Raw genomic sequence first — 6,000 nt, 5'->3', positions numbered from 1 at the left:
CAGAAACAAAATAATGTCAACACGATAGGTTGTAAACCTCAACTCGTGTGCTAGTGATGATTGATAAGGTTTATTTGATTTGTTCTTGAAACCTTTCAAGACCATTAAGACTCCCACTGACTCCTTGACATATAAGATTCTCTTGTCAAAACATTTCTTGACAAACAAATATTCAATAGTTAGTGTAGCTTTTATCAAAAATCTTCATAAATTGGTCCTAGTTGGTCTTTGTCTTATCCAAGACATCACAACTTTCCACATTTGATGAATGTTACAAACCTTCTTAATACTTTTCACTCAATGTCACAATCTTAGCTTTAAGACTTGTTATTGGAAAGAAGTATGATTGACTTCTTGATTTAACCATTTCTTCAATTCTTGATTCCTCTTCTTAAACATACAATTGTACTAAGACTTACTTAGAGGATCAATTGAGATATGGTTTTTAATCATTAAGACCTATCATAAAGCATAAAAGCTACTCTCCCTTCTTCTTAGAATGGAGAAACTTTTATCTTTTTGCCTACATGATTCTTCTTATTCGTTATGCTATTGATTTAAACTTTTTCAATCAATTCAGAATTACACTTAATCTTGTAAGTATAATCATATTCACTAAACCTTTAGTAAATCATGATGAATATTTTGTTATTCTTATGGTGGACTTGATCAACACGCAACTTTGTGTATTCGATCTCCTAGTCCTTCACTTGACACTTTGTCAATGAATTAGTCTAATTTCCAAATATGAAATTTCTCATTCATCATGCAACCAAGTTGCATGATTCCAAGTTTCTGTCCAATTGAAACTTGGGCGATGAGAAACTCTCCCTATTTGGTAAATTCTCGACATTTCCACAAACAACATAATTAAGAATGAAATCCATTATTGCTAATATTAGAAAGATTCAAACATCAATTTTTCATATACGCCATTGCAAGGATAAATAAATAATATAAAATCAAAATTTATTTTATTGCGGAAAAAAATTTGTCCTTACAATGCAATTCATTGAAAAACTATGCTAATACATCTTTCTTAGCCATCTAATTCTAACTCTAAGCTAGTAGTAGCTCAAGAATCTAATCTTCAAGAAATGCGATTGAAATCCATTCCTTCTCGGTTAGATTCTGCTCACTTCTTCCCTTAAGCTTCCTTTTTTTTCTTCGATCTTACAAAACATCAATTGTAATCTTATCACATTATATATTACGAATATATAATAGAAGCTTAAAAGAGTTAGTTAATGGATTTTACCTATATTAGAACCATACGTTTTGACTCTCCCATCTCTTAGATCTCTTAGGTAAATGGGGAAACTTCGTCTCCAATGCCCTTTCTTTTGGCAATAAAAGCAAATTGACTCTTTTGGAACATGACATGGAACTACTTCAGACATTGCCTTTCTCTTATGATCAAAATTTTCGATCATAGCATGTCTTTCGTTGCCATTTTCTATATCCATAGAGGTCTTGAAGGCGGATTCACCAATCAACTTTTCTTTTCTATTGCGCCAAACCATTTCTGATTCAGCAGCAATAAGCATATAGGTGAGATCTATAAGGGTCACGTCGCGGTTCATCATATAGTACTCTTTTACGAACTCACTATATGAGTTAGGAAGTTACTGAAGAACCCAATCAACAGCCATTTCCTCACAGACAACGGATCCCAACATTCTTAACCTATCAATGTGTGACTTCATCCCTAGGACGTGTGCACACACCGGCTTTCCTTCTTTATGTTTACTTGCCAAAAGGGCTTGAGTGATCTTGAACTTTTCAAGCCTTTGAACTTGTGGGTTAGGGAGAATAATTGGAGGAGGTGGAGGAAGTGAAGCATGATTACTTGTTCCTCGATCGAATCGTGGAATATCATCTTCATGTGGAAAGCTTGTTCCACGGGATTTGGGAAGACCATAGTTGTCGAACTTTGACATCTACAAAACGGGAGAAAACAAACTCAAGTTAGTTGATTGATTGAGTCCTTAGTAAATCACCCAAATGAGATACTAAGGCTAGGACCCAACACAATATTCTACAACTCGGGAGAGGGATGGCGTAACCCAAATTGCAGAACATTTGAAGGTAAGTGAATGACGATTCACTAATTTCCACCATGAAAAACGAAAAAGAAATTTAAGTTTTAAATCTATGAAAACTCCTAGATCCTTTGAGATTCATTGAACATTTCAATGGCATGTTTAAATCTCGATATGCTCCTCTTGTTTGTGACTGGGATGCCGAGGATCACAAAGCGGGTGTGAATAACCATGTAAACTACATGGTGCCCTCACATGTTACAGTCACCTATTCGATGTGCCGGTAAACCACACACGCTCCACCGAACTATGACAAACATTGAGTCACCCTTTGCTACCTTTGCTTAGAACCATTTAGTGTGCCGGTAAACCACACACGCTCCACTAACGTCTTCGCAAGGGCACAAAGTGTAATTTCATGGAATTGCATCAATTCACTTTGCCTAAGTAACTAAGATTGGGAATTTGAAAAACATTTAGTTACTTTTATACTTTTAATGGAAGGTTTTGTCCTATCTTAACCGTTCAGCTAACGACCCTCCACTAGGCAAGAGTGCGGTGGGTAAGAGTGGATACCCATTCAATCGCCATTTTATAGGCAATTTCCTTAAAACACCCCTTATAGACTAGCTTCGTGAATGAGGTCTACTAACGGTAAGACTGACTTTTACTCATACATATATATAATGTTAGACTTTTAATGTTATATATATAGTATAGGGTATGTTTTTGAAACATCCCAAAAACACAGTCTGAAAATTTCGTTTAATTTATTAATAAAACCATAGTCGATAAACCTCATGTAAAAATCATAAGCTATGTATCTCAAAATATCTTAACAACTGCCAAATATATCAGAGTATAAACATCGAAGGCTGAACAAATGGTGTGTGCACTGCAATCTTCCCGAGCTCCTCTTTTGAAAACTGAGTACCTGAAACCAAAACTGAAAACCGTAAGCACGAAGCTTAGTGAGCTCCCCCAAACTACCAAATACCATACAATAACATATAAAGCATCTATTGTGCCTTGCCCACTGCATCGGACCGAAATCCGGAAACTAACCAGGGCCTTGCCCTCTGCATCGGACCGAAGTCCGAAAACTGCATCGGACCGGAGTCCGGAACTAACCAGGGCCTTGCCCTCTGCATCAGACCGAAGTCCGGAACTAACTGCATCTGACCGGAGTCCGGAACTAACCAGGGCTTTGGCCACTGCATCGGACCGAAATCCGGAAACTAACCAGGGCCTTGCCCTCTGCATCGGACCGAAGTCCGGAAACTGCATCGGACCGGAGTCCGGAACTAACCAGGGTCTTGCCCTTTGCATCGGACCGGAGTCCGGAACTAACCAGGGCCTTGCCCTCTGCATCGGACCGAAGTCCAGAACTGACTGCATCGGACCGAAGTCCGGAACTAACTGCATCGGACCAAAGTCCGGAACTGACTGAACATAACATAGCACAAACATATCAACTAGCATGAACACATATACTGCATACTGCATCGGAACAGAGTCCGGAACACATAACACAAAATATGCTTGAATCACAAAGACATCAAGCACTCTAACTACTGCATCGGACCGAAGTCCGGAACTAACTAAACATAGCATAACATAATCATAGCATATAATATAAACACATATACTGCATACTGCATCGGACCCTAGTCCGGGACACATAACTCATACCATGTCTGTATCACAAAGACACCAAGCATACTGAACTACTGCATCGGACTGAAGTCCGGAACTACTGCTAACTAAACGGGCAGGCATTATGGCCGTAGACCCGTTCCTACTGGAAGGAAACTCACCTCACACTGCTGAAGTCCCGTAGACACAATCCCACACTGCTGAAGTCCCGCAGACTCCACCCCAGCTGCTGGCTGACAGATTCCCGAACTATCAACACCAAATAACACCTAATTAATAATTGGGTTCTAACACATAACTAAAAATACATGCTTTGGATAATTACTACATTACCCCTAGCTTGGCTTACCCAAGCCCAAGGCCCAATCCATAGGCCCAAAGTCAACTAGGGATCAAAGCCCAACATATGGCCCAATTTTCCAAATTGGGCCCAAACCTCTACATGGACATCCCTTAAGGCCCAATTGATCAGTCCAGTCGAACATGTATCATTCTAGGGCCCAATATCTTACAACCATCTAGGCCCCAACTATGGCCTATTTATGGCCCAATTTTCCAAATTGGGCCCAATCCTTCATATGGGCCTTACCCTAAAGCCCAACTAATTACTCTAGCCCATTTGATTATTCTCGGATGGCCCAACACAAAGCCCAAGTGAATTAGGGTTTCACATCAAATGATAACTAGGGTTAAGTGTTTCTTACTTAACCCACTAAGGACTTAACACACTAGGGACTTAATCCATTAAGTCCATTATTGCTTACATTAATTTCTTGTCAATGATTATTATTTAATATTCACTTATTAAATAATTCTCGTGTGTGTGCTGTTAATCTCTCAAATATTAGTATTTTCTCAGTTAGCTCATTAAGGACTTAGTCCATTAAGTTCTTTACTCTACTAGATAAATGAGATGGAGTGATTGGGCTTAATACATAATCCCATCTCAATGGCCCAAAAGTGGGTCCAATAAGTCTAAGGCCCAATACTCATAATTAGGGTTTTCCATCCAAACATGGCCCAATAGGCCCAAAACCAATCTCTAAGCCCATTAGGGTTTGCTAGCGGGGCACCACCCACTACCACCTCGGGTAGTGGTGGTCGATGGCGGCTCACGGCGGCGGCCACCACCTTACGGTGGTGGTTATAATTATTTTTATTAATCTTTTGAAAATTACAATTACAATGCTTTACTTAACAATAAACACACACAAACTAACTAACACACACCCACACAACCACACCGTGGCAGCCGGCGGTGGCGCTGGGCGGCAGCCACCACCACACGGTGGTGGTGATGGCTCTTTTGTGAATTCCGGCTACCCAAAAAAACATATACAATCTCATAACAACCTGGAACAATAACAACACGAGAAAACACACCCATAATACATCCATAGCCACCTCTCATGGTGGCTAGTGGCGGCGGAATAAGGATGAAACGGCAACAACGAGATAGCGAACACAAAACGATGACCGGAGCAAACAAGAGTGAGCCAGCGACGGAAAAATGGATCTGGGTGGTTTTATTCGTCATCGGAAACAACCACAAGTAGAAACTGTCTCGATTTCTCACCACCCACCGGATGAACATCGGCCTAGCAATCCTTGATCTCGACGGCACCCTGACTTCTATAATTATGACTTTTAACTCCTCGAAACTAACGCCTCGCTCAATTATTATTCATTTTAGGGCTTCTATACATTTATTTATTTATTTTATAAACGGGGTGTTACAATTTTACACCTTTAAAATACTAGGTGGTCAAATTTAACAATTATACTTTTAATTCAATTAAATTTTAAACCAAAACTTTATGGATTTATTAAACCTCTTTTAATTATACACCTTAATTAATTAATAAAACCATAAGGGTGTGATTGGAACTTTTTCAAAACAATACTAGGGTTTTAGAATTTAACATTCCTAATTAAACTTTTAATTAACTTTTAAATTCCAAAACTTGAGGGCAAGTTTTGAAACATTTCAAAACATTAGGGTTTAGAATTTAAATGAACATCAAAATTAAACAATTAATCAAAATTTAAATTCCAAAACTTGAGGGCAAGTTTTGAAACCTTTTTCAAAACATTAGGGTTTCAACTATTTAAATTTCAAAACAACAAAACTTTTTGGGTTCAAATTTAAACTATAAAACCTAAGGGGGAAAATATGAAACTTTTCAAAGCAAAAGTATCAAATAAAAAATAATCTAAATTAACATTTAATCACATAATTATCCATATTTGATTTATTTAATGATTTCTTGCAAAACAATTTACCAATTTAAATAATTAATCA

The sequence above is a fragment of the Lactuca sativa genome, chromosome 3 (genome assembly GCF_002870075.4).
Source record: "Lactuca sativa cultivar Salinas chromosome 3, Lsat_Salinas_v11, whole genome shotgun sequence".
Taxonomy (NCBI): domain Eukaryota; kingdom Viridiplantae; phylum Streptophyta; class Magnoliopsida; order Asterales; family Asteraceae; genus Lactuca; species Lactuca sativa.
Note: the sequence above shows the minus strand (reverse complement) of the source record.